The sequence below is a fragment of the Macaca thibetana genome, chromosome 8 (assembly GCF_024542745.1).
Source record: "Macaca thibetana thibetana isolate TM-01 chromosome 8, ASM2454274v1, whole genome shotgun sequence".
Classification (NCBI taxonomy): Eukaryota; Metazoa; Chordata; class Mammalia; order Primates; family Cercopithecidae; genus Macaca; species Macaca thibetana.
This window is the reverse complement of record NC_065585.1, coordinates 38,963,478-38,990,193: the sequence shown is the minus strand read 5'-3', so window position 1 is coordinate 38,990,193 and position 26,716 is coordinate 38,963,478. Positions and strand designations below refer to the sequence as shown.

Here is a 26,716-nt window from a genome sequence, read left to right as displayed (position 1 = left end):
GGTCTCTGGATGCTGAAAAGATAATTGAGGATAACTGCAAAATGGCAAAGCTTAGAGAAGGTGAAGGGGAAAATTAAAAAGATGACAAATATCGGGAGCCTTGACAGGAATAGTTCTCTGAGAAAACCATTCTTGTTCTCTTCCAAAAAAGACAAATATTAGTGCTCCTCTAATCTGCACCAAAACCTGGCAAATCCGTGAGGTTTACATTAGAGGGCAGATGAGAGGGTTTGACAAGTAGAGAGTCTGTTATAATGTGATCTGATCAGAACCTCCCACACCCCACAGACCTCATATTCAATGAATAGCTGTTGAGTGGTCACAAGAAGCTGAGCAGGAGCTACAAGCATGGTAGAGAAGGTGCTTAGCTTTTAGGTCAGGCACGGTGGCTCTCACCTATAATCCCAGAACTTTGGGAGGCCGAGGCGGGCGGATCACCTGAGGTCAGGAGTTCCAGACCAGCCTGGCCAACATGGCGAAACCCTGTCTCTACTAAAAATACAAAAAATTAGCCGGGCATGGTGCCAAGCGCCTGTTATTCCAGCTACTAGGGGGCCTGAGGCAGGAGGATCTCAAGGCATACGTTGCATTGAGCCGAGATCGCACCATTGCACCCCAGCCTGGGTGACACAGCAAGACTGAGAAAAAAAAAAAAAAACTTGCTTAGCCTTTAAAATGGTGGATTTGAAGTACTCAAATGGGCATATGAAATAGCCAGTTGGATTTACAGTACAGAACAGGGAGGTCTGAGCCAGAGATATACATCCCAGAATTGTCTACTCAGAGCAATTGAAGATACGCCCAACATCTATCTCTTATTAACTGCACCGAAAGACTAGGGGTCTGATCATAAGATACGTGGATGATTAAAAAGAAACAGAAACATCTCTGTAGGTCTGAGAGGGACTCAGTGGGGTCATTATGTCAGAGAGCCACACAGAAGCACTCGGACAACTGGATGTAGGTGTTAAGCACTCTGGATACTGCAGAGGATAAGCGGGAGAGGTGATGGAATTCCGAAGGCAACCGAGACAAACTTTTTAAAATTTTGCCTAGGCATCATATAGAAAACATTGTCTCCACAAACATAATGTTCCAAGTCCCTCAAAATATGAGATTGAATTAAAAAGGAAGCAGAAGCATAAATTAATTTTAAGAGTTCTTTAATTTCTTCTAAAATTAGGATTGACCCATTTAATTAAATAATTAATTATAATTGTTAGTTTTGTTATCCATGTAATGGCCTGAATACCAGAGTCTGTAGCTCCATGGAGCCAGGAAACATGTCTCTATTACCCATCCACCATGTTACGCCTAGAGCTGGTCCAGCACATGGTGTAGAGAAGATGCACATAAAGACTTGTTTCAATGAATGAATGAGTGGCTTAGTTTCTTATCCAGTTTGGAGATACATTTTTAGTAATTTGCTGAATTGATGCACTACATGAGCTCATACCAAGCCTGGGTATTTGAAAGCCTCAGGATTTTCTTATTCTAAGTTTGAATTCAGATCTATCCTTCTGAAGATATTTTCAATGATTAAAGACATTAATGAGTCAGTATTTTAGAGCTTTCCACCTTAAAAAAAAAAAAAAAAAACTCATGTACTATCTGACTTCTGATCTTAGAAGTGTTTTTAATGATGAAACACAAAAGGTAAAAAATGACATAATTAATGATTCATTATTACCACTCCTACGTGGAACATTCTATTCATTCATGGTTTGAGTTCATTTGAACAGAGTTCATCATTGCTCTTGCCATAGCAATGCCTTGCTTTCATGCAGAAAATATTAACCCACACTTAGAAATGAAATACGTACATAAGAATCACATCAAATGTGCTTTTTCACTTCTCAATGAAAGTCACTTTGGCAACAAATTTTGAAATAGTTTCACGCTCCAGCCTACGGGGGCAAACTATTATGCCGTCTCTTCTGAGAATCTTTGTTTTGGGGATTTCCTCCCTCTAGTGGTGGGGAAAAACTAATTTTTAAAAATTTATTAATTATTTTCTGCTGAATGTTTTGCTTTTCATACAATGGTCCTTTTTGGTAAAGACTCCCTTTGCTTTTCTGACCATTTGGTTTAGGTTTACAATATGACACTTACCTAAGATAGTTTTTAAAATGTATTTTTGGCTATTTCAGGACATTCCTAATGCTCAGTATATATAAACAGTTTTAAAACTTTAGCAAAATAGCTTTCTGCCTTGGCTTTCTTTAACTAATTGATTCACTTGCCATTGCTATATTTCTTGATTACTTCTGCTGCTATCTATGGTGGATTAAAGTGGCTGCAAAATTTTTCTCTTTCTCCCCATTGAGAGGTGAACTTTTATTTCCTCTATGACTCTGGCTGGCCCTGGAAGTGCCTAACAATAGATTGTGGTGTACATGAAAATGACACTGTGCTAGTTCTAAGCTTATTCTTTAAGAGGATGGAAGAGTCTGCTTCTTCTTCCTTGGAATGCTTGCTCCTGGAACATTCCATCTCAGTGTTCAGTGACCACACTATGTAAGTATTCCAGATTCCAGAGCCCACGTAAGCATGCATCTAAGCAGCATTAACTTTCAGCTAGATGAATAAGAAATATTGGTCATTGCATTCCAATTGATTCCTCAGATGATGGCATTCCCAGCCAATCTTATGTGGAGCAAAAGAACCACTTAGATGAGCCTAGGCAACCCACAAAAAGTGAAAAATAATAAAATGGTGATGTTTTTGTGTTCTTTGTTTGCTTGTTTGTTTTTTGTTTTGTTTTGTTTTGTTTTTGAGAAAAAGTCACACTCTGTTACCGAGGGTGGAGTGCAGTGGTACCGTGTCGGCTCACTGCAACCTCTGTCTCCTGCTTTCAAGCAATTCTCCTGCCTCAGCCTCCCAAGTAACTGGGATTACGGGCGCCCACCACCACGCCCGGCTAGTTTTTATATTTTTAGTAGAGGTGGGGTTTCACCATGTTTTCCAGGCTGGTCTCAAATTCCTGAAGTCAGATGATCTACCCACCTCAGCCTCCCAAAGTGCTGGGATTACAGGCATGAGCTACCGTGCCTGGCCTAAAATGGTTATGTTTTAAGTAATTAAGTTTTGAGGCTATTTTTATGCAGCAGTAGATAGTTAAGATACTATCTCCAGTAAAAGCCTGGATCTTATGTTGTTTATGCTTCTAGTTCCAGCATTGCTAATTTCCCCTCCATGGTTCCTCTAGCTTCATATCCTGGTTCTGATAACTCCAACCAATCTGAGAGCTCCAAGAAAAAGCATATCTGTAATTTTTGACATTTTTGTTCAAGATCCCAGATTTCTAAGTAAACATTTTCAAATCAAATAAATGTAATAAACAGCAAAAACTATTCTTTCTGTATTTTGAAGACACCAAGAATAAAATAATAGTTAATAACTTAAGGACTCCAGTTGTAATTGTCAGAGTTACATTATTAATTACCATGCTAATGTGCATCCCCAACTATAAGGATCCCACTTTGAAATTTAGCTTTATCCACTATTGAATTTTTTTTTTTTAATGATTATTTTCCTGATTGGCATATCGTCGGTCCTCGCGCAACATTTAACCACTGCTTGCTTCTTTTCTGGCTCTTCTTTCTCCTCCTAATCATTCCCTGAAGGTCCTCTCTAAATCACATCAGCATTACTTGATTTCATTCCCACAATTTCAGTGATCCTTTTGGCATGTATCTAGCAAATGGGCTCAATAATAGCTGTTGAATAACTAATACTGCCTGCTCAGCTCCCCTTCAAGACCCAGCTCAAGTGGTCCCTTTTGTATGAATACTGCCTTATTCCTGCTATTAAATCTGACCTCCCTTCATTTGAACTCACATAGCTCTGTGTTTGTATTTTCCAGAAATTATCAAAATTTGCCTTGTATAGGAAGAGCTTGTGAATACGACACCTTTCCCTACAAATTTCTAATCTTAAAGACAGGTTCTGTGTCCTTGGGAACTTCATCATGAACACTCACTTCTTAGTCTTATTATTTAGTCATATTCATTTTATTTTTATTTACATTATGATTTCCACTAACCCCTGGTTAGAAGAATGTTTCACAGAAATCATAATTCAGGCATTTTCTGCAAGTCATCTTTATTAAGAAACTAGAGAATAAGAACTTCTTCTACTCAGAAGTAACAGAATGCTGACCTTTACAGCATGTCATCCTGAAAGATTTTATCAGTTGAGAAAGTAGACTGAGTCCCTGAAAGTTAATTATGTGATTCAAGTCTTCTTTCTGAATTCATTTTTTGTCCACTTGAATTCTTATGTTAAGACATTTTTTAACTTAATACAGATGAGCCATTGCTTTCTCTATCTAGTGTCCCTAATTTAACATTGTGTCACTTTAAAACCTTCATGAAAGCTTTCAAGTTCACCATCAATCAGGCTTATCATCTTGACAAAAAAAAAAAATGCTTAATTGTGCCATTTTGTCTTTATTTATTTGGCATGGATCCCAATTCCTTACTAAAGTTATCTCTGGGAGTAGAATGATGGAAGCTAAATGCTGAGAAGGGTAGCAGGGAAGGGGGGATGAAGGGGTGATGGTTAAAGGGTACAAAAATACAAAATACAACTTGATAACATGAGTTAGATCTAGTATTTTGTAGCACAAAAGGTTACCATAGTTCCAGAGTTAACAGTAATTTAACATACATTTTTTAAAATAATTGAAAGAGTGGAATTGGAATGTTTCTAACAAAAGAAATAAAAAATACTTGAGGTAATATATACTGCAATTATCCTGATTTGATCATGACAAATTGTATAATTGCATCAAAACATCACAGGAACCCCACAGATATATACAACTATTATGTATCCATAATAATTAAAAATAACAAATTTTCAAAATTAAAAAAAAGTTACCTCTGGGAAAGTAAAAAGCTAAGTGTTTTCTTAAATTTACACTAATTAGAATGAATACCCTTTCAAATATTAACATATAGCCAACAATGTAGGATTTTAGAAAACAAAGACAATTATCACTGATTTCCCCCTCTCTCTTTTTCATAAGAAAGTAAAATCATGGAGTAAGATAATAAGAAAGGGAACTATGGCATGCATCATTTGGTTACTCAAAGTACCAAACACCAAGCTTGGTAGAATAAACAAGTCAATAAATGTGTTACACTGTATGTGAGAAGAGATGGATAGAGGGCAAAGATGAGAACGTCCATTTTGGAGATGGAGAATGTGAGAACTGCGAGATATTTAGGTAGACATATTCACTTAGCATGGTAGGCCCAACTGGTAGTGACCTTGGAAACTTTCATGAAGGGCTTAAAATGCTGTAAATTAGCGACACAAGATAGAGAAAACAAAGGCTTCTCTGTATTGAATAGAAAAAATGTCTTAATACCATGAGAGTTCCAGTGGACAAAAAAATGAATTTGGAACTAAGACTTGAATCCCATATTAATAATTAGCTTTCAGGATTTTAAGGCTTGATGATAAGAAGCTCAGGCTATATGTGCTAATACAAAAGTCATCAATGTAAAAATTATATTTTAAGGACTCAGAATGGGTAAATATATCCAGGGAAAACCTATAGCAGAAGAAAAGAAATGTTGGAGGAATTATTTTATTTGATACATGCCTGAATGCTTTAGTAGGGATGGAAAATAGAACTCTGTCTCAATACAGAATATGATTCACTCAAGACCAAAGAAATGATGAATGCTATACATGTAGAATAATTAGATGCATGCAAATATTTTCCCAGCTTAGAGCAGAAATAGTCCATAGTTTATCTATGCAAACAAAACTAAGCATAGCTAGAGGGGAAGTAGTAAGGCAGTATGTTTGTGATATTTGTGAAGGAATGAATGGGAGAATGTTAAATTTTGTGCCTGGAATCCAGAGGCCTACACAATCAAGTCTGTTTGTCAAAGCTTTCTTCTTTTTTTTCTCCCCTTGCCCACTCTCCTTAAAAGGTCTCTCAACAACTGAATTGTAAGAGTTGGTCCCTCCTCTTCTGTAACAGTTTTCTACCCTATCCAGCTGCTAACCATTATGTCAAGCTTCTAAGAAATACAACAAAATTAATATTCCATCCAAACACACTTGCTCCATTTCTTATCACACTGTCTACCCTCAAACCCTGCTGGGGTAAGCATGGCTTGTAATGAGAAGGACCTTTTTACCCATCCTCACTTTGCTATTATGGCAAAGCCAGATTTCTCTTAGGGTCCAGGACCACAAGACTGTGAACACTCACATCTCACACATTACTATTTTTAGTTCTCCAATATTAACAACTCCAGACTGCGGGAGACATTTATAAGACAAATGACCTGGTTTCTTCCACAAACAAGTTTCAAGGAGGGAGAGAAGAAGGACAGAGATAAAGGAAGAACTTACCAATGGAGAAAGATTAAAGAAACAGCAACCACTCATAATGCACAGATCTTGTCTGAATTTCGATTCTACTTTTTGAGAAAAAAAAAATACTCATATTTATAAGATATATGAGATCATTGGAAATTAGAATTCTGACTGGATAATTGATGATACTAAAAAATGTGAATTCTATTTGCGATGATGGCATTGTGGTTGTTTTTAAAAACATTAACTTTTAGAGATATTGAATAAAATATTTTCAGATCCAATTATATTGCCAGGCATTTGCTTCAAAATAGCATGGGATTGGTGGAAGTGACCACAAATTGATTGTTATTGAAGTTGGAAAATGTTACCTAAAAGTTTCTTATATTCCTCTGTCTTTTTGTGTTTTGTTCTCATTTCTCTTCAATAAAAGATAGATCTGTTAGATAGATAGATAGATGGATAGCTAACTAGATTAGATAGATAGATAGATAGATAGATAGATAGATAGATAGATAGATAGATAGATAGATAGATAGATAGATAAGAGGCAGAATCTCAGAATAGACAATACATAAACCTAAAAACATACAATTGGGAGATGGCTTAGTAAGGGCTGCGTGAGTAGGCCTTGGGAAAACAATCATAGAAACTCTATGATTTCTGAAAGTCTAAATAGTGTCATGCACATCAATGATCCACTTGCATAATTTCTGCATTTCAGACCTATTACACAATTCTTACAAAGATTCTGAAGTGCACTATGACCTTTTCAGATTTGGCTGACACCCCGCTGCACACTTTTTATATCCACTCAAGAAAATTTCCTGATTACAGCCTCTGTTGACCCAGCAGCTTAAGGTAGAATGGAAAGGTAAAGAAGGTTTTTTTAGATACATCTGTGGCACCTTTCTGTTAGCCACCCATGCCATCAGCCACATGTAAAATGACCTGCCTTTCCTGTCTTTCATGAAGTATATATTTGAGTTTTCGCCTCTTCTCCATATTTAGTAAGTTCTGTGCATGAAAAGGAGGCCATAGGCTAAATTACATTTAACCATCTCAATTGAAGTTGTCTCACAAAAAGTAAAAATGTTTTATTCATTATGACTGACTCTTTTATGAAAAACCTTAAGTTCAGATTCTAATATCTTAAAAATATCCCCCACAGTTTTATTAATCTAATTTGTTGACTTCATTTCTAATGGCTCTAACACAAGTCTTCTTCATAACTCATTTTCAGTGCCAATTTCCAACTCTGTAGAACTGACTGTGGACTTTAGTTACTGACCTCACATAACTCTCATACTCAGAGCAAATGTATTTAACTTGGAGTTCCGAACCTTGTACAAACATCTTCACCTGAACACAAATGTAATTTCTTATTTATTCAGCTTTATTATTCTTCAGAACATGTTAGAAGTTCAGGTTAGAGGCTAACATGTTTAAGTTTAGGAAGTGGATTATTTCAAATCTTACAAAACAAATGGATTCTTGAAGAAGATGAATGTATAATACAATACAGTAGGGAAACTAGGCCAGGCATAGAAAGATCAGAGGGATCTTATGTAGAGGACATCTGCCTTTTTTTCTTCCTTGTCGAACATCTTAACCTCTTTTCTATGTTTGGGAAATTTTCTGAACCTGAGTTTTGGTAGGAATCAGAGCAATCTTTCACTAAAAAAGCCCACAAAGGCCAGTTCATTGCTTTCCAAGCCCCTGAGACAGCTACTGTGCAGATGTGGATTTAGGTTCAGTTAACCAAATGCACCTGCCATGGATCTGGAGTCTGGAGCTAATAATGTAAAAAAGCAGTGACTCCAGGGAATTTTCTGTTGCAAAAGCAGCAGCAGCAACATCAAGTGTCCAGAGGCAGGATTGGCAGTGTTGCCATGGTGACAGGCTGAGCCCATGATAGCGTGGGTGCAAGCTGCAGCATTCTTGTCTGGTGGTGGCATTACTAGTCATCTCACTGGACTGCTTCTCAGAACTAATTTTGTTTATTTGTTTTGCTTTACTATTTTTGGTTGTGCAGTTACCTTTTAAACTTGCCCATTCTCCAGGTGCTTCCTTATCTTTGCCAAAATTCTTCAAGTTACCCAATATTTGTTCAATATATCATTTTTCAGCTTAATTCAGCCAAAGTCAGCTTCAGTTGCTGGTAGGGAAAAACTCTGACTTTATAGAAAATGGTACCAGGAGTGGCTGTAGCACAGAACCTTCAGGAAATCTGAGGGATAGGGAGCAGCTAAAGAATAGGAAATTGGTAGCCCATGGCCTACCATGACAAAACAGCTAATGAAATTACCATCCAAGTTCCCTTGGAATGAATGAACTACACACCAAAGGCAATATTTTGGGGGTTCATGTCAGCAAGGCCAAATAAGGTATTGAATGGCTTCAGGACAAGATAAGGTGAGGGCTTTTAATAGCACTTGTCAGCTGAAAGGGCAGATGAGACACTCAAACCTCAAATCCTTGTCTCAAGGCATGGACCCATGTCCATAGTCCTGGCACATCATCTCCTCCTCCACCCATAGCTATGTGGTTCATGAATGACTCTGCTCAGCGTGCTACTGTCAGTTGGAAGTGGACTGCTCCTGAGTTACATCCTCTGACTTAAAAAGCAGTGGATAAAGAAAGTCTAATCAGTAGACAAAACCTTGGACAGTAGATGTCACTGTCCTCTTTGCCTCTAAAGAGGTAGCCTAAAATCAAGATCTATACCAATCTGTGAAGATCTAATGGTTTGACTTGATGGTCAGGAATTTGGGGGATGGGAGTAGGGAAAGAGAGAGGATTTCTGACAAACAAAGTTTGGGAAAAAGTTATGGGTACATCCAGCCTATGAAGATGGGTATGTATCACATGAATTCTCACCAAAAGCCTCCACTCTGGAAAAGGTGTTTCACAATTAGGAGAAAGTTGAATCACTCTGGATCCTTCCCCAGTTGCCCCAGTGTTTGCTTGGTGGGCTCAGGCACAAAATTATCAGAGTAGCTGTATCTGATAACAATTGCAGTATAACCATCCATTCCAAAACTTGGTGGTTTAAAGCTATGGACAAGGGAAAACCTGAGGGATCACAACACGTGCACTTGCTGTGGTGTTTCAGGGTCCTTCCTCCTGGGGTCAGACCTTTCATTCAGTCAGTAGATCCCAGGTCTAACACTACCTCAGATCTATGCATGAGACTGTAACTTTTGTGGAGGGCAACTGCCCTCAACTGCCCAATCATTCATTTGTGATTTCTTTAAATTACACGGTTTTAGTAGTACTTTTACTAGTTACCAGGTGACTAAGGAAACCAAGTCCTGTCAACTATTTTCATAACTCTCTGAGAGTCAGGCCACACCTTGTCCCCTTTCCAAATTTGCCATTCATTGAAATGTGTCTACCTGACTTTGCATTAAGTGCTGCCAACGGACTCTGTTGTCTCAGGGGTCTTTGCATCCCCACTGCACTAGTGAGCCAGTTTTGTACTGGCAAGTCTCACCATTAGCCCTAGCCTACTGAGGATGGCCATCTTGAATGCTGTACTGATGTTGATACCTCTTGCCCAGTACATTCTCCATCACTTTGGTGAGTGACGTATCCTCTGGGCTTTTCTATGGCACATAGTCACCTAATGGAACTTCTAGCCTTGCATAATATATTCATAGGGCATTCATCCTACCATGTTCACATCTCTGAGCCTTTTAATCTCTTCTTACACTATATGTCAAGGAAATTCTGGCATTTCTTCCCTATGTGTCATCTATCACTTTCTGCTTATCCTCACCATCTCCCCAAGTCTTTCTCAGGGTGTTAAGTCACACATCCTAAGCGAGATTTAAATACATTCTCCTCTATCCAACCATCATGTCATGCCCAACCTGATCAAGCACCTGCCAGATCCAAGACCATATGAACCTCCCAACTCCTCCAGGCACGCAATAGCAGGATCTTTCCTTACTTGTCAAGCCCAGCATATTACTAGATGAGGTTATAACTCAGTCCTAGTTGTTGTGCTGGTGGAGAGAAGGGAGTTGAGGGTAGATCCTAGGGAAATGAGTGAACATATATTGTCTTGGGAGGGGGAGGCCTCCACATCATTCTCAAATCGAGGGAGGTACCTACATAGGAAAAGTTAGGAAAGTTAGGAAAAGTAAGCCTTTTTGAAAGTTCAGAGGACTCAAGAGGATCTAGGGATTCGAGATTTTTAGGGTCAAGTTCCCATTTTATTTCAATCAGAGCCCTCATCTTGGCATAGCAGACCTGCCATGTTAGGATTTAGACATTTTGTGGGGTTCAACTATTCTTTGATCCTGGGCCTGGCCCTCAGTTTCTCTCCCCTCCTGCTGCAGGAGATTAGTCTCTTTTATGCTACAAAGGAGGCCCTCTGGCTTTCAAGCTTAGCTTTTGAACGAAGGCTATAATTCATCTTTTTGTGGTATTTTTCCAGAGCATCAATCAAGCTTAACAAGAGCCTCCCAACTCTATCCTCCTTACAGTTACTGTTTTTCCCATATTGCTCAAACACTGGAAACATCATACCATCCAGTGCATTTCCTTCTATCTGTCATCCTTGTTCTCTGCAGTTTATACTGTTTGTTATCTTGTGCTGGGGCTCTCTGTGCCGTACCTGCTACCAGTGATGGGGTCCTTACTGCCTGCCAGGCAGCTGTGTGATCTGGCTCCAAATGCTATCCGTGCGTGTGCTCTCTTGGTCCACTACTGCCACCACCTCTCATGAATTGGACTCCCTGAGAAGCAGATTCTCAGACAGAAATTTGCCTTCAGGAGGTTTAGGGAGTGCTGTTGGAGTCAGTACCTGCAGAAAGAAAGCAGATTGGGCGGAGGAAAAAGTGAAGCAACAATGAAGCCTCAGCTAAAGCCTCAGCCAACTCCAAGGGAGGTCCCAAAGAAATAATAACCCTTCACAGCAGCCTCAGATGGGTAGAAAAACTATCTCCCCACCAAATTTGCTAAGGGTGCTCTCTTCAGCTGAGGCCACCTCCAAATGGGGTTGACAGCTGATGCTGCCTGCCATTACTCTAAAAATCTAGGTGAGTAAGTTCTTCATGTCATGTTCTGTACAGCACCCCAAAGCATCCACCAGAAGGTATATGCCTCATACGGGAACGGGGAGAGTAAAATAGAGCCAAGGAACCTCTTGGCACCTCCAGTACTGTCATGAATACTAGGAAAAAAATAATGAAAGACTAGAGAAACCACATATTGACTAGACTATATCAAAACAATTTTAGCTAGTTATATGTGAGTTTCCAGATGATGTCATTTCCTCAGGCTACTGACAAAATCTACTGTGCAAAGGTATTTTCACAAAAATACATAGAAGGAGCAATTATGCTGGTCTTAGTGTAGCCACGGAAGACTTCTCATTCAGGATTTAGATAGACAAAGAGAAGAGGAGAGCATTTTAGGCAGCGATACAGCAGCCCAACACAAAGAAATATGTCATATTCCATGCACTGTAAAGCTTTCGATATTGAGGTTTTCTTTGCATCAGAAATAAAGGTTTGGAAGGTTAAAAGTATAAATGTATTTCCTTTGCACCATGACAAATCAGTCAGGAAGTATGAAGTAGCTACATCGCTTGAGTTGCTGCATATCTTTTGAATAATGACTGCAGTAAATATAAATCAATGTGATCTCAGTGAAGCAATTCCCATTAGACCTTGGATTTATTTGCTGGTATGTTTTCAACCATGACTTTAAATCCATCATAACTACCTTTTCTTGTTTGTCCATTCCTTTAACATGTTCAACATCTAACTCCAAAAGATCTCAGTTAAGAGGAAAAAAATGCTACATCATTTCTTGTGTGCTTGACCCTGATCATGGTTCAACTTAAGATATGTCTCTCATTGACCTATGCTGGTGTCCTCAGGCCATTATTTCTCTCAGTTCTGTATATTGTCTTTTCTCAACAGGGAGTCTGATATAGAATTCTCCCTTATTAATCATTCTATTGCTAGCTAATGTGTCTGCTCAGATTCACAGGAGTGCTCAAGCTGGTCACAGTGGTGACGCAATGGCTTTTGGTGAATAATTTCAGGCTCCCTGGGAGGGCACTGCATGACCTCACATGCCATCTGCCGAGCCATCTGTGTCTTACTCTGGATCCTAAATAAAACCAAGAGTTCCTACTGACTTATTATATGTGCCATTCTTTCAGCAAGCATTTATTAAGTGCTTACTGTGTGAAAGGCAATCTACAAGGTGATGTGGGTTTAAAAGTTACACAGAGAAGAGCAATAGGAAAGCAACTAACTATGAAACAATTTCATTAGTGATACAGAGATGTATGTGCAAATTCTAAGGGAAGAATTTACACATTGGCAAGAATGTGCATAAGGATTTTCTTCATGTTAAAATGTGTACAAACAAACAAACATTTCATTCAGCTTTTCAAAAATCAAGAAAAGGCATATATATATATATATATATATATATATATATATAATGGTAGTGCTATGTGTTTTAAATTGCATTTAGTCAGGTAATTGGTGATAAAATGAATGAAGGTGGCACTGCTTTCAGCTAGTGAAGCATTACCTATTACTCATCCTTGAATGAGCAGACACCCAGGGAGAAAAAGATAGATGGACTTGGTAGGGGAGAGTGAGAATCTTAAGAGAAGCAATGCTTCTTCTTACACTCACAGCCATTAATATTACTGTATGTTCTCTCTACTCCTACGCGTTAGGCTATATTTATATTTAAATAGTTTCTGCCAGTATGTACAAATGGCAAGAATGCTCTTGATGTACTCTTTACTGTGCTGATTAATATTTATATAGTCCTATATTTATGCAACACTTACTATGTGCCAGACATTGTGCAGTATTTCAGAGCTAATCTCATTTAATGTTTCACAGGATCTCTTTGATGTGGCTATTAGTAGCCTCATGTACATGAGTAAACTGAGGCACAGAGACTTAATAATGCAGCAACTGGAGACCCAACAAGAAACAGATGATATATTCAAAAGGAGCAATATTTAAGGCTAGAAGTTAGGATAAAGGAAACTTATTGGGGGCAGTGCAACATGAAAAGAAAATATAATAATGTCAACCACAATGTGCAACCACAGGGAGCCACTACCACATCTAGGCCCAAAGGAGAAAGGGGAGAGATGTATGTTACTATAGCCACAGGAAAGTTTGAGAGAAGAAACGACATCTTAAAGAAGGCTACAAAATTAGCCAGGCATGGTGGCACATGCCTGTAATCCTAGCTACTCGGGAGGCTGAGGCAGGAGAATCACTTGAACCTGGGAGGTGGATGTTGCAGTGAGCCAAGATCGCACCATTGCACTCCATCCTGGGCAACAAGAGCAAAACTCCGTCTCAAAAAAAAAAAAAAAATATATATATATATATATACACACACACACATATATTTATATGGTATTGAGATCCTTTAGTGAAGGCATTCAATCTAGTAGCCACTCATCCAATATTTTGTACATTACTGTATGAATAAATAAATGACTATTTGCTATAGTCTGAAAGTTTGTGTGCCCCCAAAATTCACAGGTTGAAATTCTAAGCCTCAAGGTGCTGGTGTTAGGAGATGAGGCTTTAGAGGGGATTAGGTCATGAAGGCAGGGGCCTCATGAGCGTGGTTAGTGCCCTTACAAAAGGAGCCTAGGAGAGCTCCCTTTCTTCTTACACCATGTAAGGACAGAGTCTATGTCTATAAACCAAAAATTGGTCCTTTATAAACACTGAATTTTCTGTTGTCTTGATCATCATGGACTTCCCAGCCTCCAGAAGGGTGAGAAATAAGTTTCTGTAGTTTATAAGCTACCCAGATTGTGGTTTTCTGCCATAATAGCCCAAATGGACTAAGACAACATTTATTTGGGTTCTTAATAGAAGACAATTACTATACTTCCGAGAATTTTTTAAAAAATTGATGAACTCTGAAGATTCTTTCCGACCACTAAGATTCTATGATTCCCATAAACATTCAGTATGTTCCCCAGACCTCTCAGTTACAAATGAGGATGACTTTAAGGAACTAGTTGTACAGGATGCTTAAGCAGTCATATGACTAGAAATATTACATTCCCAAGGGGGAAAATCATGAAGGATCACTCTCTGTCACAAAAGTTTTCAGCTGCTGGCAACAGAAATGTCTGAGCAGAGATGATTAAACAAACGGGCGCTGAGTGCTTGCAAGGCAGTTGTTGTCAGTGCCGATGTCTTTGCAGTTCCCCAGGGGCTTTTGCTCATGCCTGGCTGTACATTAGCTGCTGCAGCTCCATCATCAGCTTTCATGACTAAGTCCTTTAGAAGGAGGAAGTGGCAATGCCTGCATCAGGAAAGCAAAAGCTTTCCCCGGAACCTTAGCGCAGGACTCTGCTTCTATTTCATGACAACCCAGAGGGCAGTAGGGGAGCAGAGTGTTGAAATAGAGATGGGTCAGCAAACCAGAAGTGTCTGCCTCAGCTTCCCTAGAAATATCAGTTGTAAAACATGGCCCTCCAGCAGTAGATGTTTGCATCTGCTGATTAAGAAAGAAGGCAACCAGCAGCCTTCTCACAGGTTCAGGTTCAGGTCCTTGCAAATGTGCTATGTTCATTAACATTTCCTCTAAAGACAAGAGTCCAGGGAGTATTAGCTCCCAGCCACCTCTGTGATTGGTATTGCTGTGTCAGGTAAGTGTGGGGATTCTGTGAATGAATTTTGAAAGTGAGTGCAGTACTTCACATCAGCCTTACCTCCTTAGTAGTGGAAAATGGAATAAATCAAAAAGGAAGCATCAAAATCATGCTATCTTTAATTTGGAGGGGAAAATTATGAATTTATTTTAACTTCCAACTGGATGGAATTTCTGACAAGCTTTATTCAGTGTCTGCTTTAATAGCAGGGAGCTTACTATCTCACAAAGCTAAATCACTATTTTGTTGGAATACTCTTTAAAACACTTTTTATATGGAACTGAACCTGGCAGCCTCTTAAATTCTCATTATTGACCCTAGGTATTTTTTTCCAGAGTTAAGTTAGATAAATCCCTATGTCATGTAATATCACACAAATATTTGAAGTTATTGTCCATGTTCCCATTTTGGCCACTTCATCTTGTTTTCAAAGTAGTTGTCATTTAGTAATGTGTACCGTAACATACTATGCTTTGACAGTGTCCTTTTTAAATTAGAAAAAATATGTACTGGCATCCAGAAGGAAGGGTACTCCACAGATATGATAAGAACATGGTCTGATTCTTTTTATTTTTATGTTACCATTTGTGAGACCCAAGATTACATTAGTTACCCAAACTCTTGTTTGATTAGTACAATGTCAGTTGCAGAGCCCTGTGTCCTGACTCCAGATGCCTTCCTTAAAGATGACCCAATCCTTCAATTATTTCATGTGTGCTATGTTCAAAGCACTTAGGGATTTTTTTTTCCAACTCCTCAAACTTATCCGCTTATATAATCACCTATCCCAATGCTGCTGTATTTGAGTGTATTTATACCATCAAACATCTTGTCACAAGTCTTGCTGAAATCCATTATACTATATTAGTATATTTTTCTATAAGTAGGCATTTTTTAATGAATGAGGAAATAAAGTTTGGATATTTTTATGGAAACTATATAAAATCCATTAATCTACACAGATTCTAGAAAGTTCCTCAAGATAGCTGATTAAAACTTTGAGATTAAATATACTATCAAGATTATTAGATACTTAAACAAGAAAAACCTGGTATCCTTAGCTGGAAAATTAAAAGGAACTATCCTGAATATATTCCCTTTTATTTTTTCAAGAAGTATCAATATAGGCAAAGTAAAAAGAATTTTAGCACATTAGAATGTAGCAGGTAGCCTGGGCACAGTGGCTCATGCCTATAATCCCAGAACTTTAGGAGGCTGAGGCAGGTGGATCGCTTGAGCCTAGAAGTTCAAGACCAGCCTAGGCCACATGGCAAAACCCTATCTCTGCAAAAATACAAAATTTACCAGGTATAGTGGCACTCCTCTGGAGTCCCAGGTACTTGGGAGGCTAAGGTGGGAGGATTGCTTGAGCCTAGGAGGGGGAGGTTACAGTGAGTCAGATTATGCCACTGCACTCCAGCCTGGGCAACACAGCAAGACTCTGTCTCCAAAAAGAAAAAAAAAAAAAGAAAGAAAAAGAAAATAGCAGGCATGGCATATAAAGATGAAGATTACAAGGCCTTTGTTCCTAATGTGAAAAGTATTTCTTTAAATACAGAGAGCAATCACTTTGATGATCATGATACACAGGGCATATTAAAGAAAAAGAACAGATAGCAGAGAGAACAAATAAATTATCTGTCAACATTTTTAAAGAGAAACTTATTGAAAGTTTTCACACTCCCAAATTGGCTTTCAAAGTGTACAGGTTGAATGTACTTGAGCAAACACTGGCAAATGTTCAGGCATTCTGAAAATTATAAGCTAACTAAATGTATTAGATCTGTGAGACCAGGTGGTAGTTACTGAAATTTTTAAATTAACCCAAGGATGAAATTGTTGAACTGTTAGTCCAAATGGAAAAGCCTTTTTTTATGAGTACAAGGATGATGGAGGATGAGAGTTTCCCAATGAGACCTTGAACATGAGAAGAGTCCCACAGGAAACTATGGAAATTACAGCCAATGAGTCATTTCAGAGGCTGGGCCACTGTACACATTACACTTTCTAACCTAAGACAACCTGATTTCTGAAGAGAAATCATGCTGGCCTAACAAGTACATGAATAGAAAGAACAAAGGAAACAAATTCATTCCTCTGTAAACATTTACAAAGTCCCTGCTATGTGTCAAGCACTGGGCTAGATGCTAGGGATAAAGATATATTTCAAAATATTCCCAAACTCAGGGACCTCAATCTCATATTTGGGGAAAGAAAGAAACTGTACGTGATTGGCTGGGTACAGTGGCTCGTGCCTGTAATCCCAGCACTTTGGGAGGCCAAGCCAGGAGGATCACTTGAGCCCAGGAGTTTGAGACCAGCTTAGGCAAAATAGTAAGACCCCTGTCTCGACGACAGCAACAAAATTAGCAGGACATGATGGCATGCACCTGTGATCTCAGCTACTCACTACTCAGGAGGCTGAGCGGGGAGGATCACTTGAGTCTGGGAGGTTAAGGCTGCAGTGAGCCATGACCATTCCACAGCATTCCAGCCTGTGACAAAGAGAAAAAGAAAAAGAGAATTGACATGATTCTACTGAAAACTTTATGGATTTTCAGAATTTTCCTACCACAGCTTATGCCTCAGAGACTGGTGGGATCAGGACACATCCTTCTGTGTACTTGTCTTTCATTTAATCATGGCCAAGGTCAAACTTGCTGAAACTGAACAGGAAGGCAAGCCATAGTCAAGGACAAAGAGTATAAACACTAAGGTGTAAGCAGAAAACTTAGTGAGAAAAAAGACTCGTGGACAGTGAAGGAATATGACTAAATGGCAGCAGTTACCTTAAAGGAGTGCTGTGATAGGCCAAGGGAATGCATGGGCAGCTAAGCAGATCTCCTCTAGGTTCCTCTCCTCCCTCTGTCCACATAGGCGAAAGATATTTTTGAGGCTGCAGGATTATTAACTTCAATAATAGGGCCAACAACAAGATAATAGGGAAGGTTTCTAAAGAGTACTCTGATATAAGTAAAACAACTCAAGTAGACGGGAAATTGTAACTCTAGTAGCTGAGTTTAATAAGGAAAAATAAAAAACCAATGGAAACTTGAAAATGCATTTGTCTCTGAGAACAAGGGGCCAACTGCATGCATTAAGAACAGCAATATCCGATGAAGCTGGAAACCATCATTCTCAGCAAACTAACACGGAAACAGAAAACCAAACACTGCCTGTTCTCACTCATAAGTGGGAGTTGAACAATGAGAACACATGGACAGAGGAAGGGGAACATCACATACTAGGGCTTGTCTGGGGGTGGGGGGCAAGGGGAGGGAGAGCAGTAGGACAAAAACCTAATGCATGTGGGGCTTAAAACCTAGATGACAGGTTGATAGGTATAGCAAACCACCATGACACATGTATACCTATGTAACAAACTTGCACATTCTGCACATGTATCCCAGAACTTAAAGTTAAAAAAGAAAAAAAAAGAACAGCAATATCCAAGCTGGCCTGCCCCACCCACCCACTGAGCAGCCGACACACAGGCACAGCTCAGACGTGGAGTAGCAGTGCGTGAAACAAATGCACTGTGCTTTTGTGAACTAGCTCTTGTCAGAGATTTACAAATAATGTTGGCTAAAGGAATCAGTCAGGCAAGAATAGGATACTTCCTTCTCGTTCCATTGGAATAAGTCTATGGAAGGTTTTAAGTGGGCAGAATTTGAAAGTATCGTATCTATATTAAAATAAAGGGAAAATCCACAGAATTCTTGTGTACCTGGTATGGGTTAAAAATGTGCTTCATGAGCCTGAATTAAAGCTTCACATTATGTATTCTTCTATACCACATGTATGTATAACTAGCAAAGAGAAAAATGGTTTAATAATTGACGTATTAGTACTCCTTTACAACTTTAAGGGGTAATGCTAAGGAAAACTAATTTCAATTTATCCTCTCTGGACTCATTGGTCTAAGGGGAAGGATAAATAGCCCAGTCTAAGAAGAAGAATAAATATGTATATTCTCTCCATATACAATATCAGGTCTTTCCAGAAAGATGGTCCTATGCCTGAGCCCAGGTATTTTGGGGAAAATATATAAATATAATCATCTTAGGGGCTTTCAGATGTAGGTTCAGAGGAAGCACTAATTCCGTGGTCATAAGGAGGGCTTCTTGGACCAACAACAGAGTTGGACAAGCAAGGATCCAGTTTATGAATTGTGATATATTTTTTGTTGTTAGAGGACTAAAGATAGCCCCTGGGGTAAATTTACCTCCACTGTAGTGTGTATTTAGAGTAACATGGCAGAAAGGAGGAGCTGTGGCTTGAATTTGAAATGCAGATACCAAGCAGGGTTGATAATAGGACATGAAACAGAAACTTCTGGAATTATCCCCACCTCACCACAATTATAAATAGGAAACTGTACCATGACTGAGAAGAAGGGATTGAAATCACAGATGGGGGTTGAGAGTGAGAGGAACTGGGTAATCCATCCAACTTACTAGCTCTTAAATCACCAACTAGTTGAATATGAAGACAGTTCCTGCATATTCACTGTGGACGGTTGGAAGTTAAATGAGTTTGTGCCAACTGCAATTGTTCCGGATCTGAAATAGTGTCTAATATGAGGATGATATTTTAAATATTAACAGAAGGAGATCACTGATCAGGAAAATAAATTCTTGTCTTTATTTTCCTGTGTTTAATTTTTGAGTAGGTAATTTATTCATACATTTTAAAATTCAAAACAAATAAAAGAACAGATAATGAAAATGCATCCTTCTATCCCTGTTTGTTCCCCAGTCACTCATTTACTCTTCTTCAGGGACACCACCCTTATCAGTTTCTCACGTATTCCACCAGAGATTTGTTATGCTTAACACTATACTTGTGTTATACAAGCAAACACTCATTATTCTTACCTTTTTGCATAAATAGTAGTATATTACAGACACTGTTCAGCACCTTGCTTTGACAACATATGTATCTGAAAAAACATTCCAATTCAATACATAAAAAGTGTCTCTATTATTTTTAAATGACTGCTCATGGTGCTACTGTATGAATGTACTTTTCTATATTTAATTTCTTTCATATTGATTGATATTTAAGTTGCTTTTGTTTTCTTTTTGTTTGTTTGTTTGTTTTAAAACGAAGTCTCGCTCTTGTCCCCCAGGTAGGAGTGCGATGGTGCAATCTCGGCTGACTGCAATCTCCGCCTCCTGGGTTCAAGTGATTCTCCTGCCTCAGCCCCCCAAGGAGCTGGGATTACAGGCGCCTGCCACCACGCTTGGCTAGTTTTGGTATTTTCAGTAGAGACAAGGTTTCACCATGTCAGCCAGGCTAGTCTCAAACTCTTGACCTCAGGTGATCCACTGGCCTCGGCCTCCCAAAATGTTGGGATTACAGGCATGAGCCACTGCACCTGGCCTGGTCTTTTGTTATTACAGTTATAATGCTTCAATGAATATTCTTCTATATACATCATTTTACATAGTGCAAGTACATCTGTAAAATAAATTCCTAGAAAGGGAAATGTGGGCCATAGTACAAATGCACTGTCATTTTGATAACCATTGCCAAATTACATTCCATAGAAGTTGTAAGAATTTGTATTCCCTCCATCTTTAACATAATGTTATTAAAAGTTTTGATATCACTAGTCTTATATATTAAAAAATAGGATCTCAGATTGGCTGTAATGCATTTCTCTCATTATGAGTGAGATTATCTTTTCATACATATAACAATACTTGTATGTCCATTGCTGGGACATATTAGGCCTTCCACATAAAAACAAATGTGTACATATATATTATTCTCATTCAGGTTATAGGAACACTTTTCTAGTTAAGGCAGCAAGGCAGTATCAACAGTGTGTAGTCTTGTGCAGAATGTTGTTCAAATACACAGAATCTCTGATCCCAATATATGTGCTTAAGAAATAAACTTCACAACTACTATTGTCTATGAATGGGTTCATAATATGAATATATATAAAATGAAACTTCTATTTGTTCTCACCTTCAAGCAATGGATGTAATGGGACTATGGAATGGATTAAAATTCTCCCCACTCTAAAATGTTAGCAGGTTTGAGTCTATTAATAGAACCTTTCTTTGGTGGCCTGTCTTATAGATCCTTCCTATATGATGCTATCTCTGTCACTTGCCTCCTACCAGATATGACCAAGGAATATAAAAAAATTAAGTGAAGGAAATAAATTTGATCTATAATCCCCTCTCCCCCAACTCCAGGTATATTTTGTCATAACCATGGAGGTACTATTCTATAAGACTCAAACATTTCTTTGTTGAAGCCCAAGAGGAGAAAGTAAAAGTGAAGCTTACGTATTTAGTACATTTATACAAAAAAAAAAAAAACTCATAGAAATTGAAACAAAACTTTCATTAAAAACAATAATCAAACACATAAAATGTCTTATTGATTAAACTAAATCAAGGACTCATGACTTTCGATTCATCAAAAATATTAAGTAAAAATGAAAATTTCCTTTCACCATACAGAAGACATGTAATAGCTTAATTATACAAAAAGAAGTAATGCTTTAGAGCCCAAGAAAAATATAATTTTATGCCTCCAAATTACTGGATATTAAGAAATTTTACTTGACAAAAAGTTAACTTTTCTAATATGGATCCCCAATCCTGTTCCTTATAGTGATAAGCTACTATGATCATGGCTGTCATTATGACTTAATTGACCCAAATCTCCCTGGCTACAAATAATTATAGGACGTGGAAAGAAAACCCATTCCTCTTTAAAGCATATCTGGAAACTACTAATGAGGATTTCTGGAGAAATGAAGAAAACTCAGCACCCATGCCAGAAACCAACTATGGGTTTTAATGTGAATTACGTCTAATCACATACCTGCACAGCATATATAGGTGGAAACTGAGCTTTATAGAAGTGCTATAGTTACTGGGTAAGTGAATCTATGAGGAAAAACAAATGTTAATGTTAATTGGTGTGTATGGCACCTAAGTCAACCTCAAGGTGCCTAATATGAGGAGAGAATTATAAAGCATACTAGATCTCGTCCAACTGTGCCTAACTATAAATTAAATGTTTCTATTAACAGACATAAGATTTAGTAAGAATTTGCTAGTACCCTGAGTGATAGTGAATTCAAAATGAATTCCACTTTAAAATAATCTCAAGTCAGGTAAATAATCAGTCTAATATAATTGCAATCACAAATGGGGCCAGACGCAGTGGCTCATGCCTGTAATCCCAGCACTTTGGGAGGCCGAGGCAGGCAAATCATTCAAGGTCAGGAATTCAAGACCAGCCTGACCAATATGGTGAACCCTCTCTCTACCAAAAATACAAAAATTAGCCAGGTGTGTTAGTGTACACTTGTGGTCCCAGCTACTTGGGAGGCTGAGGTAGAAGGATCCCTTGAACCCAGGAGGCAGGAGTTGCAGTGAGCTGTGATCATACTACTGCACTCCAGCCTGGGCAACAGAGTAAGAAAATGCCTCAAAAATAAGTAAATAAATAATAAATGGGAAGTACCTAGATGTTTTAAGAATAATAGTCTGGGAGAGGAGACACGGCAATGTGAGTATGGAAAGAAGACAGAATGACACAGCAGTGCTGGCTTTGAAGATGGAGTAAGAGCCACCAGCCAAGGAATGTGCGTGGACTGCAGAAACCGGTGGCTCTCTCCTAGAGCCACAAGAAGGTACACAGCCTTGAAGGTGCCAACACCACGATCTTAGCCCAGTATGACCCATTTCAAACTTCCAACCTCCAGCACTGTAAAATAGTGAATTTGTGTGGTTTTCCTCTGCTATTACTGTGGTGATTTATTACAACAGCAGTAGAGAACCACTACAAAACCTTCAGGAGGGGTAAAACAGCACAGGCTTCATCAACTCGTGCATTCACGTCAATAATACAGAAAATTGTTCAAGGTAAAGCATTGTGTTGTGTTCCCTGCTGGGAATGAGGTAGGGAGGCATTGAGATGAAAGTTGTGCCTGGTGCCCATGAAGGTAGGTAATGAACATGCAGAAAGAGCAGGGAGAGGTGGAACCCAGAGTGGGACCAAGAATGAGGGACTGGCCAGGCACAGTGGCTCAGCTTGTGATCCCAGCACTTTGGAAGGCCAAGGCCAGAGGATCACTTGACCCCAAGTGTTCAAGACCAGCCTGGCAACACAGTGAAACCCTTGTCTCTAAAAGAGAGAGAGAAAAAAAATAAGGGACACTGAGTTACATTGAGTCCTCTTTGGCCAAAAATATTGCAGTGAGGGTCTGTTTCATCCCTTCTCTCCCATCTCAGAGAAATGGAGGCTACTGCCAGTCTCACCTGCATTCTGGATTTAGTTTCAGGACCTTTCCTCCAGTGATAAATATGCAGTGCCTTAGGGGAACCTCAGCCAAATCAATAAACTTCAACTGGCAACAAGAGTGTGCATGTGAGGTGACTGCACTTTTTTTTCCTCCTGCCAAACCAGAATTAGCCGGTATAGAAAAGAACGAGCAGGAAGATTGGAAATTGCTCCGATTGGAAGGAAGCCCAGGTTAGGTTTGGGCGCCTCCAAACGCTCCCTTTTTAAAACCACCTGGAGTGAGGCGTCCAACTTTCAGCTCCACCAAACTCTCACCTGGCCTGGCAGCGAGCGGCAGAAGAGCACGGGAGCCCCTCACCCAGCGCACCGAGCCCGCTGGAGAGCTGAGCCGCAGGCACCCACATCTCCAGGATGATAGGCGACATTGCAACAAATCTCTACACCTAGCAGCTCAGGGGGCTCCAAGCAGAAAAGCAAGTTTGAGGATCTGGGCGTGGAGCCGAGTGAGTCCGCAGCCCAGCGAGCCTCGGGCAGCCCTTTCATCAGCTTGTTCATTAACACCTGTGGGTGCCTCCGGACTGCAATCATTGGAGGGCTCGTCAACTCCCTGGGCTGGGTGTTGAGTGCCTACGCTGCAAATGTGCATTATCTCTTCATTACTTTTGGCGCGGCAGCTGGCCTGGGCAGCGGGATGGCCTGTCAGCGGTGGTCATTGTGGGCAGGTATTTCCAGAAGAGACTCGCCCTGGTCCAGGGCCTCAGCACTAAGGGGACCAGATTCGGTATGTTCCTAATGACTGTGCTACTGAAGTACTTGTGCGCAGAGTACGGCTGGAGGAATGCCATGTTGATCCAAGGCACGGTTTCCTTAAACCTGTGTTTGTGGGACCCTCATGAGGCCCCTTCCTTCTGGGAAAAACCCAAACGATCCAGGAGAGAAAGATCTGCGCATCCTGCCTGCGCACTCCACGGAATATGTGATGTCAAATGGACAGCAGGGAAGAACAGAAGAGAAGGACGGTGGGTCTGGGAACAAGGAGACCCTCTGTGACCTGCAAGCCCAGGAGTGCCCCATCAGGCCGGATCATGGGCTCTCTCCGGTTCTGAAGAATGTCAGCTGGCTCACCATGAGAGTCAAGAAGGACTCTGAGGATTGGTACTCAGGCTATTTTGGGACAGCCTCTCTGTTTACAAATCGAATGTTTGTAGCCTTTATTTTCTGGGCTTCGTTTGCATACAGCAGCTTTGTCATCTCCTTTATTCATCTCCCAGAAATCGTCAGTTTGTGTAACTTATTGGAGCAAGCGACGTTTTCCCTCTGACTTCAATTATAGCAGTAGTTCACATTTTTGGAAAAGTGATCCTGGGCGTCATAGCTGACTTACCTTGCATCAGTGTTTGGAATGTCTTCCTGTTGGCCAACTTCAGTCTTGTCCTCAGTATTTTTGTTTTGTTTTGTTGTTTTTGATTTTTTTTTTTTTTTTTTTTTTTTGGGACGGAGTCTCGTGCTGTCGCCCAGGCTGCCATGCAGTGGCACGATCTCAGCTCACTGTAAGCTCTGACTCTGTGTTCACGCCATTCTCCCACCTCAGCCTCCTGAGTAGCTGGGACTACAGGCGCCCGCCACCTCATCCAGCTAATTTTGTTTTTGTATGTTTAGTAGAGACGCGGTTTCACCATGTTAGCCAGGATGGTCTTGATCTGATCTTGTGATCCGCCCGCCTCGTCTTCCCAAAGTGCTGGATTTACAGGTGTGAGCCACCGCAGCCGGCCTCCTCAGCATTTTTAATTCTGCTATTGGTGCACACTTATGCTGGCCTGGTGGTCATCTGCGCACTGATAGGGTTTTCCAGCAGTTATTTCTCTCTAATGCCCATAGTGGCTGAAGACTTGGTTGGCATTGAACATTTAGCAAATTCCTACGGCATCATCATCTGTGCTAATGGCATCTCTGCGTTGTTGGGACCACCTTTTGCAGGTAAAGTTTCAGAGGTTTTAAGAGCTCAGAGTGCATATAGATACGGTGTGTTATGTTAAAAATCCAAGATAAAGAAGCAGGTTTCAAAAACAAAAACAAAAACAAAAACAAAAAGATCCTGAAGTGTATCCAGCAGATAACTGAACTGTGTTAAGAAATCTACATGGGACCAGGCGCTGTAACTCACGCCTGTAATCCCAACACTTTGGGAGGCCAAGACAGGCGAATCACAAGGTCAGGAGAACAAGACCATTCTGGCTAACACGGTGAAACCCTTTCTCTACTAAAAATACAAAAAATTAGCTGGGTGTGGTGGCACGCACCTGTAGTCCCAGCTACTTGGGAGGCTGAGGCAGAAGAATTGTTTGAACCCTGGAGGCAGAGGTTGCAGTGAGCCCAGATGATGCCATTGTACTCCAGTCTTGTCTGGGCAACAGAGCAAGACTCCGTTTCAAAAAATAATAATAAATAAGAAGAAGAAGAAGAAAAGAAATCTACATGGAGCTAAATCATCTCGGGATATGAAATTTACCTGGTTTTCACTGGAGCTATCTAATCTTTAAAAATTCCATGAAATAAAGAACTAGGTCAAATTGACGTAAATGTTCTCTATGACTGGAACACATAAGAACGAGTAGGCTTAGCTTCAGGGGCAATGAGATTATGGAAATCAATGAGCATTGCCTTAATGTGTTTTGAAACGTGTGAGTCAGTCCACATTTAATTGTAGGTCAGACTTTGCCCATGTTCAAGAGACAGAGGTTGTTAATTGCTTAGAAAGAGCTAGCAAAAGAATAAAATATGGTTTAATGGACTTACAGAAGTACAATGCAGTGTTTCAAAATAAATCATGACATGTAGTTCACAAGTTCATATATAAAGAAGAACTGATAATAGCTACATAGCTAATAATACATTGCCACCCAAGATTGTGCCTTTAGTTACGGAGTATGATTTTTCCCCTTTTTTATTAAAGCGTAACATGTCTGTAGAAAAGTGCAAAAATTTTAAGTATACACTTTGAGGAAGCATCATGGATGGAACACATCTGTGTAACTACCACTTGGGTCAAGAAATAAAATATGACTACTAACCCTGAAGGCTTCCTCATGTTCATCCCAATTTCCAGCATCTCTTTTCTCTGCAAAGACAATCAGACTTCTACAGATTACTTTTATGTGGTTTTGAACTTCACAAATGCTATTATACACCCGGTATTCTTTTGTATCTGGTCTCCTTTGTTCAATATTAATTTTGTGTGTTTCTTCCATGTTGTATCATGTTTTTGTAGTTTGTTTATATCATTTTAATTTTTTTAAATTTATTAAAACAGAGATGGGATCTCAATATGTTGCCCAGACTAGTCTCGGACTCCTCGACTCAAGCAATCCTCGGTTTCCCAGAGTGCTGGGATTACAGGCATAAGCCATTGTATTCAGCCTGTTT

The 26,716-nt window shown here is 39.6% G+C and overlaps 1 pseudogene; it reads left to right on the top strand.

Moving 5' to 3' along the window:
• LOC126960651 (monocarboxylate transporter 14-like) overlaps positions 1 to 25,424 on the top strand; it is a 123,353-nt pseudogene extending 97,929 nt beyond the window's left edge.
• The last annotated feature ends 1,292 nt before the right edge of the window (positions 25,425 to 26,716 follow it).